This window comes from Lissotriton vulgaris, chromosome 7 (genome assembly GCF_964263255.1).
Source record: "Lissotriton vulgaris chromosome 7, aLisVul1.2, whole genome shotgun sequence".
Taxonomy (NCBI): Eukaryota; Metazoa; Chordata; class Amphibia; order Caudata; family Salamandridae; genus Lissotriton; species Lissotriton vulgaris.
Window position 1 is genome coordinate 1,591,893,182 of NC_141695.1, and position 17,292 is coordinate 1,591,910,473.

Sequence of the window (17,292 nt, forward strand, 5' to 3'; positions counted from 1 at the left end):
CTGCTTAATTCAGAAACTCTGTCCATCACCACCCGTTGTTGTTTAATTATTTTGTCCACCATAAGCGTGGAAGGGTATACCCAGATGTGAGTCCCTTGCTCATTGCACCATCAGGATTCAAGCAAGCCGGGCCGAAGACGGCTGTAATGCCAGAAACCGGTCCCCGGAAGCTTGTTTCCTTCCCAGTGAAAGAATTGGCCTTGTAGTTTGGTTTGCCCTGTTCCCATCATGCACTGGGACAGGAACAGACTAATTTGCATATAGCCAGGTTCTGAGCAGGGATGGTGCAGTGAGCTAAAAAACGGTGTTGGATCTAGCCCTGATCTCTTGACTGGGTGAGAGTATTCTGCTTAATTCAGAAACTCTGTCCATCACCACCCCTTGTTGTTTAATTATTTTGTCCACCATAAGCGTGGAAGGGTATACTCAGATGTGAGTCCCTTGCTCATTGCACCATCAGGATTCAAGCAAGCCGGGCCGAAGACGGCTGTAATGCCAGAAACCGGTCCCCGGAAGCTTGTTTCCTTCCCAGTGAAAGAATTGGCTTTGTAGTTTGGTTTGCCCTGTTCCCATCATGCACTGGGACAGGAACAGACTAATTTGCATATAGCCAGGTTCTGAGCTGGGATGGTGCAGTGAGCTAAAAAACGGTGTTGGATCTAGCCCTGATCTCTTGACTGGGTGAGAGTATTCTGCTTAATTCAGAAACTCTGTCCATCACCACCCCTTGTTGTTGAACAATTAAGAACTTCATCAAGGCAATCTATAGGTTTTTCGTACACTCCTATAATGCTTCTGTCAGGTTGTTGAATTCGGTCCACTCAATATTCGCAGAACAGTTTTAAATTCACCAAAGGTATGGTCTAACCTGTCAAATAGTTCCCGCAGGTAATGTTCAAATGTCCAGCTTTTCAATGCGTTGGGGATTCGTACCTGTGCATGTACTGCACAGTTTTGTATGCATTTGTCCTTGTAGGTAACTAACCTATTCTCCTCATTGTTGCTCTTAGGAGAAATGTTTCTTATTGTTTGCATAATTCAACAAGCATTGGCATAGCCAATAGGTCTCGCCTTTGGGACCTTATAAGTGTTTAGTTATCCAGCACAATATCCATGGTGCAACAATAGCAAGTGTTGCATGGCTAAACACTTATAAGGTCCCAAAGGCGAGACCTATTCGCTATGCCAATGCTTGTTGTTTTCTTTTATACAAACGAGGCTCGCGGGGAATCTGGCTATTTGGCCTTGGCAGTGCTTTGAGAGATTTTGTTTCCAAGAATGTTATACACTGTGTTGTACAGGACGCTGCAGTGCACAAGCAGCCTGACAAGACATGGCTTCTTTAATTGCAGCATGTACTGGAGATAGTGATGCCAGGTTCTGCAATAGTTAGCACCCACTGGGACCAGCAACATTGTCATACACTGAAAGTCAGGCACTGTAGCGGTGACCTTCAATCCTGCAACGCCTGGCATGAACTGCAGCTAATGATTGTCAGCCCAGTGATAACCAGCAAGTACCGCTCCACATGCCCCATGGGCAGCGTAACACTCACACCGGGTTCTTTCAAGATTAGCCGAAGCACTGTGAATGGAAAAGCTGAACTTGGCAGTCATGTATTGTGTCAAAGCCACGAAGGCGTTACACTTTAGAACATGTACAACAGTTAACGAGGTATGAACATTGATGGACGAGACACATGAGGGCAGGTAGATAATTGCGTATTGTTTTAGTTTGAGCAAGTCAGGATTGGCTCAAGATGGGGTGGGCGTTGGTACAAAGGTGAACTGTTGAGGGTATATGTAATGAGAGAGAAAGGATCAGTCACAGAAAGTGATACCAGTCCAGCATATTCAAAAGCAAGTTATGCCTGGTCCTGCATTGTCCAGCATTCAGTATGCCGTGGGATATTGGGTCCAGTAATAGCCAGCATGCATTGTATGTAGAGAGGATGCAGTTTCCTTTAATACCCAGCATGCACTGTAACTCAGGGACCCTGGGTCCTGGAATACCCAGCATGCAATGGAATCGTTGATGTGGGTTCTGGGCTACCCACAGTGCCCTGCAACCAATGGCACTGGATCCTGCAGTGTACAGTGCAGCCGGCCACGCTGGGTCTAGCAATATTCAGTTTAAAATGAAGCAAGAGAAACAGAGCCTTTCATTACCCTGTATATAGTGCAATAAATAACAACACTTCATCCTCCAGTACAAAATATGCATGGAGCAGTATCCATTATGAAATTCGGCATGCAACACTTCGTCCTAGAATACCCAGTCTGCAGGGCAACAAGCTGGTATCTGAAACGCCTATCATGTAATGTAGAGAGTAACATTGTATCCTGCAGTTACCCAGTATGCATGACAACAAGTGACCCATAGTGGTCTTCAGTGGCCGCCATACACTGCAGTTTGACACACTTGGTCCTAAAATACTGAGGTTGCAATGTGGCTGTAGCCAATAAGGGTCCTTAAATACATATCAAACTTGCACTGCTTTGATCAACATAAATTTCTGCAGTGTGGCAGAGTGTTGTGCTATTTCCACCATGCAGTGGATTATTTTAAACTGTGAAGTCAGCTAGCCACAGGCAGAGAGAATGGCAAATAGCTACACCGGGTGTAAATCACAAACAAATTACAGATGTGGACTCCCAGAACATTAACATCACTGTGGTACACACCGTTCCTAAGTGTTTAGAGTTAGTGTAATGAAAGAAATCCAGTTCTGTGGGTTTGGTAACAGAATGTCAGAACCAAAAAATGTTAACAAAAATATCGCCCGACAGAAATATTGTGACCTAAATACTGTTTATAACAAGCGCGTTCCTCACGCTAAAAGGAGGCAGCAGGTGGAGGGGCGAGAGGAGGGGGCGAGTGCTGGATAAAAAAGTGATAGCGAGCAGCACCAGGAGCGGTAATTGCTACCATATCGCGCTGTGCGCTCCTGCAAGTGAATCGCCACACGTGCACGTTTTGACATTGAAGGCAATTGAACCCGTGCACGTTTTTTGGCTGAAAAGCCAAAGCGATTGCTAAAGGTCTTTTTGCCTATGCAGCGCATGCGCACTGCATAGGTGAGACCCAAAAAGGGGTATTTCATGAAAGTAATGTCAGTTGAAATATTTTCTAGCATTACAAATTTTAGATCTTGTGGTAGTTCTGATCTTTGATTTTTGACAGTTCCTGTCCACAGTTGAGCAGCTTCTGTCTGCTCTCTCTTTCAGGCCTGACTTTAACTATCATTGGCTGGAGATACCTAATCATCTAAACTCCCCTGGAGCTAACTTGGTACACCTATACAGCACCAGTAATGAACCTGGGGAAATTCACTGCTCCCATACACAGGAAGAAGCACTAATAGAGTGGTACTGTTGCCTTACTTGACACTTTACTTCATCTATGACCTGTACATCATGACAACTCTCGCTACATATTGTTGGAACGCAATGACATTGCAATGAATAACCCATTTTCTATGTCAGCAGATTTCTGGCGGAGAAAAAGAAGAAAACATGAGGTTTGTGTGTGACAAGAACATTAGGGGTACAAAAGTTGGTTAATTGATCCTTTGCAATATGACTTGCGTATTTCAGTTTGTAAAACTGTGCATTGCTCTGTAATTCTAAGGAAAAAAAAATTCAGTGATTTTTACTTGAGCGACCAACCCTACTTATATTAACTTAGAAGTAAAGTAGTAAAAGAGGAGAAAAGCTGTCCGCTGACAAATAGTGGAGTACCGGTTTTGCCTGTTTCACAACACCAAGCGTAACTGACAAGCAGGAAGGGTTGGGTTTTAGGGCTAGCCCCGAAGAAAAGGATGAGCCCTGAGAAGCAGGAAAGTGACACAACGCTGACTGTTCTTGGCCAAGGTCATGTGAAAAGAAGCATCGGTGGAGAATCATCACCAATGAGAAACACCTAAAACATTCCTCAAACTGTATTCAAGTCAGTCACACTGGCATACATGTCAACACTCCTGAAACAGGCATAAGATTCTAGTTTTCTCACACTTACACTTACACAATCCTCATCTTCAATGCAAGACAATGTAAAAAGTAATTTCCCAGTTTTTTTTCCAAATGTCCATCTTCTTCGTTCCAAAACGGTTGGCATGTATGCACTGAAGCACTTTACACCTTCCCAAATAATGGCAAAATGTCAAGGTTCAACTGTAAATGTGCAGGAATTTATATAGCGCAAATCACCAACCGGTCTCTAAGCGCTTGCTTAGGGAACCCGTCCTGGTATTCCCCTGGGAGATAACCCCGGCAGGGTATCCGCAAGGTGAAAGCCAGGCATCCCGCCGCGAGGGGCCGTTGTGGAGATTAAGCAAGCTATTGCCCAGTCGCAGAGTGTGAACCCGTGAATCGAGTAGGCACCGGAGCGAGAATTGTCGAGTCCATGGACATTTTAGGACTCAAGACCCCGCCGAGCCGGGAATTGAATCCTGGTCCCGGGCTGACCTCTGCTTCCAGGTCTGCCTCCTCTAACCAGTGAGCCACACTTCTCCACAACTGTATCCTGCTCCTTGCCATGTTGATGAATTCATTTTGGATTCAGCAGATATTGGTTGCATCCTGAATTAGGTGGCGCCCACCTCAAATGATCTGCCTCCCATTCTTGCTTTTGCAAACCGCGGTGTGACAAGAAAGTGTTTATTGCTAGATCCTAAAGATCTGGTTTGATGATAGGGTCGGAGTCTTCCCCTTAGATAGGCAGGGCATCTCCCTTTGTCTGCCCGGTATGCGAATGTCAGGACCTTGAATTCGATCCCTTAGACTATTGGCAGTCAGTGAAGTTGTCGAAGATAAGGGGAGATGCTGTGTCGACGCGGGAGATCTTAATGAAAGAATTACTTTTTTTGTTTTTGACATTTTTTAAAACACTATTAAGTCAATTTTAGAAAATAAATCAAGTGTGCTCCTTAAAATGCACCGAATAAAGGACTCCAGAGATAAGCATACATTATATCTATATCTATATATCTATAGAGGTAGATGAAATTTGATTAAATTGAGTAACAGGCTCTGTGGATAAAAGGCTATCATAGTGTGGTAGCCTTCTGGTGACAGACATGCATGTATTCAACATTTATTTAAGTGCTTATTCAAGTGCTTCAACAGAATACTTTTCAGTAGCTTCAGGGCACTTTGTAAGGCTACAGATATGCAACGAAAAACTGTGATTAATGAAATAAGAATGCTTATTCATCTATGTGAAGCCTTGTGCTTATATTTATCAAGCTTCTTTGCTGTCCACCATTCTTACATGCAGGATATTTGAGATGTAATTGCTATATTTCTTCTTCCATGGATGCTCACCCTCTCCCAACCCTAAATAGATAGTTTGCGTTAAGCTCAGCCTAAAGGCCCAGTCCCAGTACAGGCATCCCAGTTTCACATGTAGATAGAGACTTTGCTTCAGGGAAAGATAACATCACTGTCGAGCTGTGGGAAAGCCCAGTCAGGGGCAGGCCGCACTTGTGGAAGGTTGGACACCCTCCCATATGCTGCCCCTCTTCTTCCTACTGTGCTAATAATGAATCATAAAGAAAATGCTGACACTGCAACAATGAAGGGAAATTAGGGCAGTCAGAGGCAGACAATCTTTGTGATAAGTGCTTACTGCACATGCTGGTGCCATAATTCAGATTGTTCTGGGCTGGTGAACTTCAACTCACACCTCTGGCCTCAAGGGCCTGCCAAACATCAGAGCTTCCCCTCTGATGACTCACTGTAGTGTCACCTGTAAGAGTAACTCCAGGTGCTTTCAGCCCAGGGCTGCATGCCAATCAGGCTGTCACCCAACTCTTTCCCACACTATGACAAGTTTGGAAAGGATAGGTTGTGAAATGACAGCAAGTAACTGAAAGCTGGAGACTGTGCAAAGTATCAGGCAGCATGGACCTGACATCACAGGGTTACACGCGTTATGCATTGTGGCGGCTCCAGCTTCCAGATTCCTGATTCGGTGTTTAAGGCGGGAACTCTGACCATGAGGGACCTGGTGGGAACTGTGTGCCAGCCCAAAGGGTCCTTTGGGCACCAGCAGCTGATAAGCTGAATCTAGACCCACACTGAAGGCTGAGGAGTTTGTAAAAAAAAACTTAAATGCTCTCAGATCTTTTTTCTGTACATTCAGGTGAGTATGTGCAACTGTGGAGGAATGATGACCACTGAAACTAGTGGGAGACCGGTTGCTGCCTGAACTCTACCTCCTGTATTGACACAGTGATGCCTTCGCAGATAAAAATGCGTGCAGAATGACTGAATATCCAAGAATATATGTTAGACGAAGTCAAGAGGCATCATTAAGGCCTATTTCAGGTCAAGAGTGGTTCGTGGTTGGCCGAAAGCTGCTCGTGGTCAATCAAAGGGACCTGGGGCCTCATTTATGAGGCCTTGCGTCAGTTTTGCGCTGCTGATGCGTCACTTTTTGTGACGCATCGGCGGCGTAAAACATGCGCCTTGTTGCGCCATATTTAAAAAGTGACGCATCTAGGTAGATGTGTCACTTTTTAAACCCCTGCGCCACATTATACCTGCGTCAGGTATAATGTATGCGGAGGGGGCGTTCCCCCGCAAAAAGCCTCGTAATAGTGACGCAGTGAAATCTATGCGATTTCACTGCGTCACTTTTAGGACGCTGTTCCGTCAAAATCTTGCGCCTGCCTCACAGCAGGCGTAAGACTGACGCAGGCCCTTTCACATGGGGCTTGCCCCATGTGAAAGGACGCATTGCTGGAGTTGCGTCACTTTTGTGACACACTCCAGCAATGCGTCACTTTTGCGCTTACAGATACGTCAGAAATACTGACGTATCTGTAACTCCTTGCGCCATGATGCGTCATACTGTAAATATGACGCATCATTGGTGTCGCAAGGAGGGCGCAGTGAAAAGTGACGCATCGCTGTTTTCACGCAGCGATGCGTCACTTTTCATAAATGAGGCCCCTGGTGTCTTAGTTGGTTAATTGAGAATGATAAGCAGTTCACATTGTGAGTGGGGGAGCCAAAGACTGGAGAATGGACAGAGCTGGGTCAATCTCTGAGGTGGACCAACGCAGACATTAGAGCAGAAGTGCACTTTGCGGGAGAGGTGGTGTGCAAGACAGACACACTTCAGCATACAATGTTAGAATCTGAAGGCAGCAGCAGTGATGTGGAAGAATTCTACCAAATTACAGCAAAGAGTCCGGGCAGTGGAGAAGAAGCAGCAAGTTGGGCCAGAGTTTAATCCTGGAAGAATGTCTGTGCTGATACTGCCATAGCTGATCTGGAAGGCATACAGACACAGTTGCAGATTGCTTCAATTGGTAGTATCTGCACACTCATCACAAGTACAGAGATAAGCTCCACTGTGAAATCTGGGCTCCTTAGACAGAAAGGGTGCCAGTTCAGCTTTGTGCCAAAGGCAAAAAAACACTACTTGAGAGGGCCCTTGCAGGAGTCTCGAAACACATAAGTAAGGGGTTTTGTCCATAGAAGAAAACGCCAATGTTAAATATATGTACAGAAAGGGGAGAAACCTATATCTAAATGTAAAGAAAGAGTCGGAATCACATTAACTCCAACATCAGCCATCAGGTGATGATTAGAAAAATAACAAGCTTGAGAATAATTCTAGCAGAAATATAACTATTGCAACATATGTTTTAGGTGGTGGGAAGGCTAAAGTCAGTTCAAAAGTCCCAATCGATAAACAAGCACACCCTCCAAACCCCCTTGCTCCTAGTGTTGTATCTCACCAAGCTATCATCGATACATAAGAAGACACAAATGAAATAAAAAAGAGGCCCAAGTTACCAGAAGATACATTTGAACTGAAAATGAAGGTGAAAGGCCTAGGTGACCCATTGAGTCCATACCTAGGAAAAACCAAGTAAGGTGTAACACCAGACATTCTTAGTAGAGCTTATAGTAAAAATAATACCAGATTCTAAGACATATCATATAGAATGCTCTGAGCTATTAGTAAGCTACCAGACACAAGGAAAGACCCATGTGGCATTAAAATCTCCTTTCAAATTACTCAAGTTACACAAGAAGCACAGCAAATGCAATTAACATGATCAGAGTGAAAGGAAACTATTAACACTGAGTTAAAGGAGACTATTACCTCAAATGAAAAAATATAGGGTATCTAGAGAAGGTGGGCCACCGCATGCTGCACAGTTTGTTAAACCTTCCTAAAAAGCAGGCCAACTTAATGGGTGTCAACTGTGTAACTACAATACCACCACAGGGGACATCTCTAAACCAAGGCTTATTAATAGTTAAGGATCCTGCGCCTAATCCAGGATCAAATTAACTGATGAATTCAAAGATTAAAGAGCTGTATTGAATGATAGCCAAAGAGGTTCTCAGCAACATCAAATAAACAATGATATTTCTCTGTCCAACAAATTTCAGCTGCTGACCTACCCAGAGAATATGTCCACGAACCAAAGTGCAGCAGCTGCTTGTAAAGATAACAGGCTGTCCCAAGGACCCCAAACAGCTAATCAACAAAAAGAAATGAATCCTGCTCCCTATGAACAAATCAAATCCACCACCACTGAAGGCACTAATGGATATGAGAGCCTAGGATTATGCACCAAAAATTAAAATAGCTCAGAAACACAATCCATCACCTTTTTATCCTGCTCTGATCTGGAACAAAGGGCATGGTATCATGGCACCAAGGAAAAATCTATTCCTACTGAAAGCATACATGCAGATTATTTTACAGTATACAAAGATCTGTCAATTTACAAGTAGAAAGCAGCAGGGAAGTAACACAAAACTGGTCCAAGCTGGAAAAAGTACACTCAATGTGATTGACTTTTGCAGGCTGTCTAATTGAAGTTGAAGTAATGTAGGCCCCCTGGATAATGTTTTCAAGATTCAACACTTGGAGAATCAAAACTCCTTGAAAACAATTGCAGTGAATAAAAAGGATCCTGATTTATGAATTTGAGGTTATTGACATTACTTGAGGATGGAGAGGGAGCTATACACCTTGAGCAATATCTAACGTAAATTATCAAGGGTGATGTATTAAACAACCTGACAAATAAGGGGTGTGACTTTACAATTTTTCCAGCCCATTGCATGCCTTTTCATGAGCCTTATCCTGGTCTACCTCCCCATACAATCCTTGCTTGTTCGATTACTGTATAAAAATTGAGATTATGTCTAAACTCACACGGAACTGAGCCTTTAAAACCACAACAGGTTATATAATTTGCATATTACCGGCATGGGGAATTCCACTTTTTAAAAGAAAGTACGGAAGCCCAATACGTTTTAGGAATGATAAAAAGAATGAGAAGGAAACAAATGTCAGATGATCAGAAAGGGCTTGGAAAATGTGGTTTTGATGTATTAATGGGTTAGAAATATGGCTTACATTGACAAAAATGACAAAAACACTGATTTGTTCATTTTTAGTACAACGTAAAGCAGCTTTGAATGTTGAGTTAATAATATTATTCTATGTAATCTGAATTTCAACAATTCGAAAATAAACTTATCTCTCTTGATACAGGTGATGGTATGTAAGAAGTATAAACTTTGGTGTCATTGCAGGACAATGCAGAAGACCCTCCACAGAGAAAGAATACCTGAAAGCACTTTGAAGGAGCACTTGGAGGTGAACTCTACTCTTCTCCCCAACAGTAAGAGTCGGGTCTGTAAATGGTTGGGGAGGGAAGCCTAGGAGCATGAGGATAGGCAGTTGTGAAATATAAACATATGGGTGATTTGGTGCAGAGAAAATATAAATAACCTGAAGAACAAATCCAGATTATATTTGAAAAGAGGAGCAAAGAAACATTAGTGAAGTTATTGTCTGTAAACGCAAATGGGTCAAACATACATAGGAAAAAAATATATATTTATGCCATTACTTGAAATTATTAAAGCAGAAGTTATCCCGTTGCAAGAGACACACCAAATGGCTACTAGCCATGTTTCAAGTAAATGTCAGTGTGTTTCAGAAGTGAGATACTCCAAAGCCAAGGCCAAGGCAGAGGCCCATGGGTAACAATTACAAAAAGTAAGGCAAATGCATGGGTTATAGAACAAGAGAAGAGATAAACAGGGATTGGGACTGTTGCGTTAAGGAAGGCCACAACATTAACAACTGTCGGCATATACTACTGCCGAGTGGCCAATGATTGAGAACCATTTAAAGAATTAATTGAGGAGTTAGCTGGTTTCCAGACCCGAAAGTTGGCAGCCATCTTTAAATAGTATTAACAGAAATAGAAAATTATAAGGAAAGATAGGCGTTTTAGTGTAGAACCTGCATATGAGTGAGGTTTTAGAGGTGTTACAAAATAGTTATGAATTAGTCAGGTTTTGGCAGGAAATGCAACCCGGATTTGTCAGGTTTACTGTACAAACTGTACAAAAGCAACCCTGGGGCGGATAGACTGTTTTTCATTTTCTGTGGGACTGGAATGTGTAGAGGCAGAGATACTTCTCTAATATTGTCAGATCGTGAACCCGTTTTGTTAAAATTATCAGGATCCTATTACTGTAAAACCATTTTAGAAGCATCAAAAAATGAGAGCCTCTAGATGTTCTGCTGGAAAGCAGATATGTCATCTGTGCCAGTCCTAAACAGTAGGAATGTCATTGGGCACCGATCAGAGAACTCTTCAATTTGAATACTGGGGATGTATGTGTTTGGAAGACAATTAAAGCTTATTTGAGAGGCATATGATCACTAAACAGTGCCAGCTAGTCTGGAACTCTATCAGAAAGATATAGAAATGCACAAAGCATATAAAAGATGACCATAAACCCTATCCTCATAGCATATAAATAACTCAGAATGCTCATGATATGTGACATTTTAATGCAAAAAGGATTTTGATTCAAAACTATGCATCAAAAAGCATTTAACTGGACCAGTATGATTGGTAGATTTTGCCCTACAAAATTAAAATGAGACATATCACCAACCAGATACACTTGATCAAACATGACAAAACAGGCTTCATCATGCCAACTGGGGCCTCGTCCGAATCCCCAACCTAGGATGCACAGCCAAAGTGTATGTAAGCCATCCATTAAAGTTCAGACCTTTTCTTCCATATTTCAACATTATTTATTCCAGAGGTAATTGCAAGTAATCTGACATTTCATTCTTCCATTATATATTGTCATCAGTTCAACAAATTCCATTCCGGCTTTACTCTCAAACACACAGAGGTGCACGTTTTCTTCACAATTCAGCATAGAGATGATGTTCCCAATGAATTTCGGGCATTATACTGCCCTTCCTTGGGGAACTATAAAGATATGAGAAGACTCATGAGAACCACGTGTTTCGAGCAACAACAAAGAACAACAACCAAATGTATCAAGTTATGAGCCAATATACCCCAACATAGGCAGGGTAGGCTACTCTCTGCAGTGATTTTCACTGTTTCATATGCCCATTATCATGCTCCCACATGATCATGTGGAGGAGTGTGGCTCAATGGTTAGAGCGGCAGACCCTGTTGCCGAGCTTTGGCCCTGGACCAGGGTTCAATTCCCGCCGCGGCGGGTCTTGAGCTCAATTTCCTCGGACCTGACAATTCTCGCCTCGGTGCCTATTCTAATCATGGGCCCCACGCTGCAAATCTGGGCAATAGCTTGCTTAACCTCCACACCGGCCCCAACAGCGCTGGGATGCCTGGCTTCACCCTGGGGGTGTCCAGGAGTGGACACTTCACAGGGAAAGCCAGCAAGGGTTCCTCAGCGGTATGAGTAATAGCGCCAGGAAACCTCTTGGTGACAGTGCGCTCTACAAATACCTTGACATTTACATTTAAAACTACAGATGACACGAAAAGAGCTAAATAAAATATCCCTAAGAAACCCAAGATACCTCTGTATTCAAACAATATAGCTATATCTCAGTTCTCGTAATTTAGAAATGCTTTTTGGCCTGTTGAGATCTTCTCCAGAATTATCTGTCACAGAATATTTTCATGTTTCATATTTTCTACAGCGCGTTCATTTTTTACATTTCCTACAACATTCCCCCCTCTAGTTGATATTTCAACTACTTCATTTAGATATTGGTCTGTCCTTGGCACCAGGTGATACCCGCTGCCCTGGGAATCTACTACCTTGCAGTGGTGTCCTAACTGAAAACATCCCTTGCACCTTGGCTCCAATTCTCCTAACACATGCCAGAATTACTTGTATCATACAGTATAATAGTAGTAAGACCACACTGAGGGCAACAAGGCCCCGGACTTTCCTGACATCAAGGATGACAGCAATCCAAAACAACCACTGAACCAACTACCTGGGGCACATCTTCCAGCTGTCATTTTAGTCTGTAAATGTATGCAGTATCTGTATTGCCTTTGACAAAGTTACATTTTCTGCATCATGTGCTGGAATGAACGTGAAGCATGTGGTTCCTATTTTCTTGCCCATCCCCCCGCCTGACCATTATAAGGTCAAGTACATAACTGTGTTATTGCACCATCATTCTTATGGCAGGCAGTTCTTCGTTTATGGCATTGAAGCTATCGTTGGTAGTGTTGATAACTTAGAGGAGCCCCCTATAGTAATCTGGAGCCAACAAGCTGTTGCTTTAGTTTGAAGAAATGGCAAGATGCTCCGAAAGAAAAGTTCAGCATCATTGAACAGGTGATACTCCTGGGGAACTTCATTCCAAGTGCTTGTGTCATAATATTCTGCAGCTCTCTTCCTTCAGTTGTAATATAGCAAGGTTGTTGGATGACGGTGGGGTTTTTATGCTAAGAAAATGTGTTTATTCCATGAATTACAAAGGATGGGGTGTGCAAAGTCACAATGGAACAGTTCCCTCACCAGTTTGGTGGTAACTGGGTGTACAAAAGGTCTCCACACTGCCAGAACAAATCCATGAGACTGGAAGTGCCCTACTGTATGTTGGCGTGGTTTACTGTGATCCTACAACCAATATTATGGCTTACGTTGATGGTGCTATTTTCCCTGAAACAAAAGGACGCAGAAGTTAGTTTCATGACAGTCTAGGGACTTACAGTGCTATCTACACAAGTGTAACGCAAGATGTTTTTGACCCAGGTAGGTGTACATTTCCCTATTGCATCCTGGCTGACATCAGTGCCATTCCATAAAGACATGGTCCTACAGGAAAATTGATTCAATGTTTGGATGTCACTGATCGTGGGCAAAGATTGACCCTGTTACTGTAAACCCTAGCCTTTGAACTCAGTCTGGGTGTAATTGGTTTGCAAAATAGTTTTTACACTCAGTTAGTGGGAGTGTTACTCCTGGAAATCCTCGATCTAGGACCATCTGGGTCCAATCTACAGTGGTATTGCATGATGCTTCTTCCCTGATTTCCTGCCCATCAGTAAGAATGGTAAAGTGTCATATTTTGTGGCATTAACCAGGAAGCACACTACTTTGACATGTTTTAACTGAATTTGGACCTTAATTCTACGCAAGTACAGATGTAATAACCATTGAGCTATGTCTGGAGGTACTTAATTTGTGGAGTGCAGTCTATCTGAACCAGTGCCATGAAGAATTATTGAGCACATGCAGCATGACTCATTTGTGGTCACTGCACGTATTTCTCAGATGTGCTGATATCACATGTTAACTGACAATTTAGTGTGGGCATTATGGGTCACATTTTTATTAGAGAGCTTTCTCCAGACATGGAAGACATTAGAATTAGAGTGTACTTTGCTAGGAAAGAAAAGAAAAGATGGAATTGAAAGACAAAAAAGAAGCTTAAGAACTAAAATACATATATTTTGTGCTGTCTTTTAAAAAATAGTTCAAAAGCATAGTTGGTGAGGGGTGCTTTCATGATGACAATCTTCATCCCTCCCTCTTGTTCCATTTGCATTGTTCATTTTTTTTGCTGAAAAAGAGGGGTTGAGACACACATGGCTGTGATGAATCCAGGGCATTCCTGCCTCCACTTTGAGAGCTGTTGATGTGACCATGGTGACTGTACAAGCCCTCAAAACGTTTCTCCCTCTATTTTCGGACCTAATAGGGCACAAACACTTTACCTCTTACTTGCACAGCTGGGAGGTTGCCCTCGGAGTTGGTGTGTTTTTCTTTTTCCTTGGTTACCTGTTTGGAGATAAATATTGCCCACCTCACCAGAAATACATATGCATTTCATCACTCCGTGCTTGTGACAAACTTTTCCCCTGAATTTGACTTCTAATGGCAGGGACTTGGGCATTGATGGACCTTCCTGTCACTATTTGATGGGGTGTCAATTGAGGGTCCAAACTTGGTGTATTCCTCAGGAAAAACAGTGCTATTGGCAAACAGTATCACCATCTTTTGCTTAAAGTAGTGCATGACATGCTCTTCAAGAAGCCATTCAGGCGCTCAACAATATCATTACTTTGGGGGTGGTACATGGAGGGCAATTTGTGCTTTATCCATACAGTGTTTTAATATATCCAAATATTGTATTGGAAAAATGAGTGCCATTGTCAGATCTTATCAGAATCACAATAGATGCATGGTCCTTTTCAATCCATCGGGAAAATGGGCAGACCACCACGATGAGGTACATATAGTTACTGCACCGACCAGTCATAACCACAAAGTCTAGATGAAGGGCTTTATAGGGACCTTGTGGTGGAGGAATGGCGTAACTTATCCCTTTTAGGGTGGGATTAGGGAAATGCTGATGGCAGATCATACAGCTGTGCAAATACATGGTAATTATGCCGTGCAAATTGGGGACGAACCAGTCTTGTTGTATGTGTGTTGCTGAATAGTCCTTGGAGACGTGGGCTGTCAAATAGATTTGATCCAGGGCTATTACGAGCAAAGCCTGTGGTATTTTCTGGTTTTCCTGTAGATACCTGTCTATACAATAGGATCCACCCCTGACTGGATGCACCCTCTATCCTCCCGTAGCTGCTTTCCGTTCAAAGGAGTGCTTCCTGTTGTTCTCTCAGGTGTAATCTAGTTGTCTCAGTTTAATGAGGCATGTCCTTGTTTGTGGTAGTCTTGGATCCAGACTTCGCTGGTGAGGCAGTCTGAGCCCTCAGAACTAGGGCAGGTGATGTGTCTGATTGTACCTTTGTGGGTGTCCACCTACCTGCATCCTTAGCTACCTGATCTGCTGGTCCATTGCCCCGAGACACAAAATCCTATTCACTTGTGTGAGCTGCACATTTCACAACCGCCTCTGCCTATTGTAGCGCAAGTGGCTCTATTAGAGCATCTAAGAGGTTTCAATGTATTGCAGAACTGCCATCTGATTTAGGAAACCCTCTCCCCCTCCACCTCATGATGCTTGTCTGCACAGTGGTTGTTAAATATGTTGAATCTGAGTATATGGTATTTACTTCTCCTGACTTAAGGGGTCCAATATTAATACTGCTAGTTCTGCTGCCTGGGTTGAATAATGTGTGGGTAATGTAAACTGTTCTATGACCTAGAGTGTATCAGAGAGACCATGCTGTTGAACCTTGCCTACTGCTGCCCTTGTGTGTCTAATCCCTGTCTCTTTGTCAATCGTGAAGGAACCATCAGCAAAGTAGACAAGGCTACCTGGTATAGAGTCCTCTGTGGCTTGACTGGATTTGTGGGGAGTATATGTTGCACAGACCTGCACATGCTCCTCAGGGTCTAATATTTGGTGGGCAAAGAATGTCGCAGGATTCACTGTATGACACTTCACAACCTTCAAAGATGGTAGTGCCAGTATCACTTTGTATTAAGGTACTTTGAGAGTAGTCAGAGTGGTTTTCACCTTCTGAATAATGTCAAATACTGCATGTTCTGCGTAGAGTCAAGGGTGCTCCCATAACTATAGAGGTGCGCTTCTGCACTGCAAAGGCTGCAGTTGTCAGAGCCTGCATACAGGGATGGTGTCCTTTCATGACTGATCCCAGCAGCCCACTGAAGTTTGCAATCTGTTTGTGCCTAGCAGATACTTCTCTATGAGGACAGCTGCCATCACCCGGCCGTTGCAAATGCAACATAAATAAAACTCCTTGTTGTAATCTAGAGTTCCCAAGATTGGAGCATTTGTTATTTCACTTTTCAGTTTCTGAAATGTCTCTTTCATCTCTGGTGTCCATATTATCCTGTTGTCTCTGTCTCTTGCCTGTTTGATGGCAGTTAACAAGGGGGCTATTAGCCTGCTATAGTCAAACACCCACTGTCTCACAAAATTACAGAGACCCAGAAACATCTGCATTCCTTTGGCAGTTTCTGGTTCTGTCATTTGACGGATGGAGGCTGCCCTTTCAGGTGCTATGCGCCTACCTACGCCTACCAAATGCTGACAGTAATTGTCCTAAATATTGGACTTCTTCCTGACAGTACTGAATCTTCTCTCTCTCTAGTCCCTACCTTGTATCCTCTGTTGGCATGAGTGGTTAGAAAAGATCAGGGGCTGTATAACAGAAGTGCTCCAGGTCACAATAGAAGTTAGCACCTGCTTTGCGTGCCCCGGGCACTTTGGTATTACAGAAAGGGCTGCAGACCCTTGTGTGACCCTTTCTGTAATACAGATAGAATTGGTGCTCATAGAGTGCCAGCCCTACTACCAGAGGGCCTTTTTCATTTGCATGGGGGGGTGGCCCTATGCAAATGAGGGAATCACTTTGCCTCTGAACCTGTGCTGTATTATAGATACAAAGGCAAAGAAGCTGTCAGGAGGCGCACTGACTGTTACCTCCAGTATGTCCTACAACGGGATTGCTGAAAGGTGGTCTAAGCCCTGCCTCTTTTCTCCGCCACTATGCAAACACGCCTCTAGGTGCACTACTGTTTAGGGATGAAGTCTTCTTAGAAGCTCAGGTTCCTTATGAGTCAACAACTCCTCCTGGTACCTTCTGTAAGTCCCACACAGTTGGATTGGTGAGAGCTAGTCAGCGGCCCTGCTCTTTTCTCCACTACTCTACAAACACACCTCCTGGTGCACTACTGGTTGGGAGATGAGATCCTCTTGCCTCCTGATGGTCTTTAGGAGTCAACAACCCTGCGGGTACCTCCAGTAAGTCCCACAGAGTCAGATTGCTGAGAGGTCATCTGAGGCCCGCCACTTTCTCCACCACTCTGCAAATGCCCCTCCTGGCACACTGCTGGTTGGGGGATGAAGTCCCCTTAGATGCGGAGAGTGCTTGGGGACCAACAACCCTTCTGTTATTTCCACTAAATCCCACACACCGGGATTGTTGAGAGATTGTGGAAGGCCCACCCCTTTCTCCACCACTCTGCAAACGTACCTCCTGATTCAATACTGGTTGGGGGAAGAAGTCTTCTTGGCAGCTGAGGGTCTTCTGGGGGCCACCAA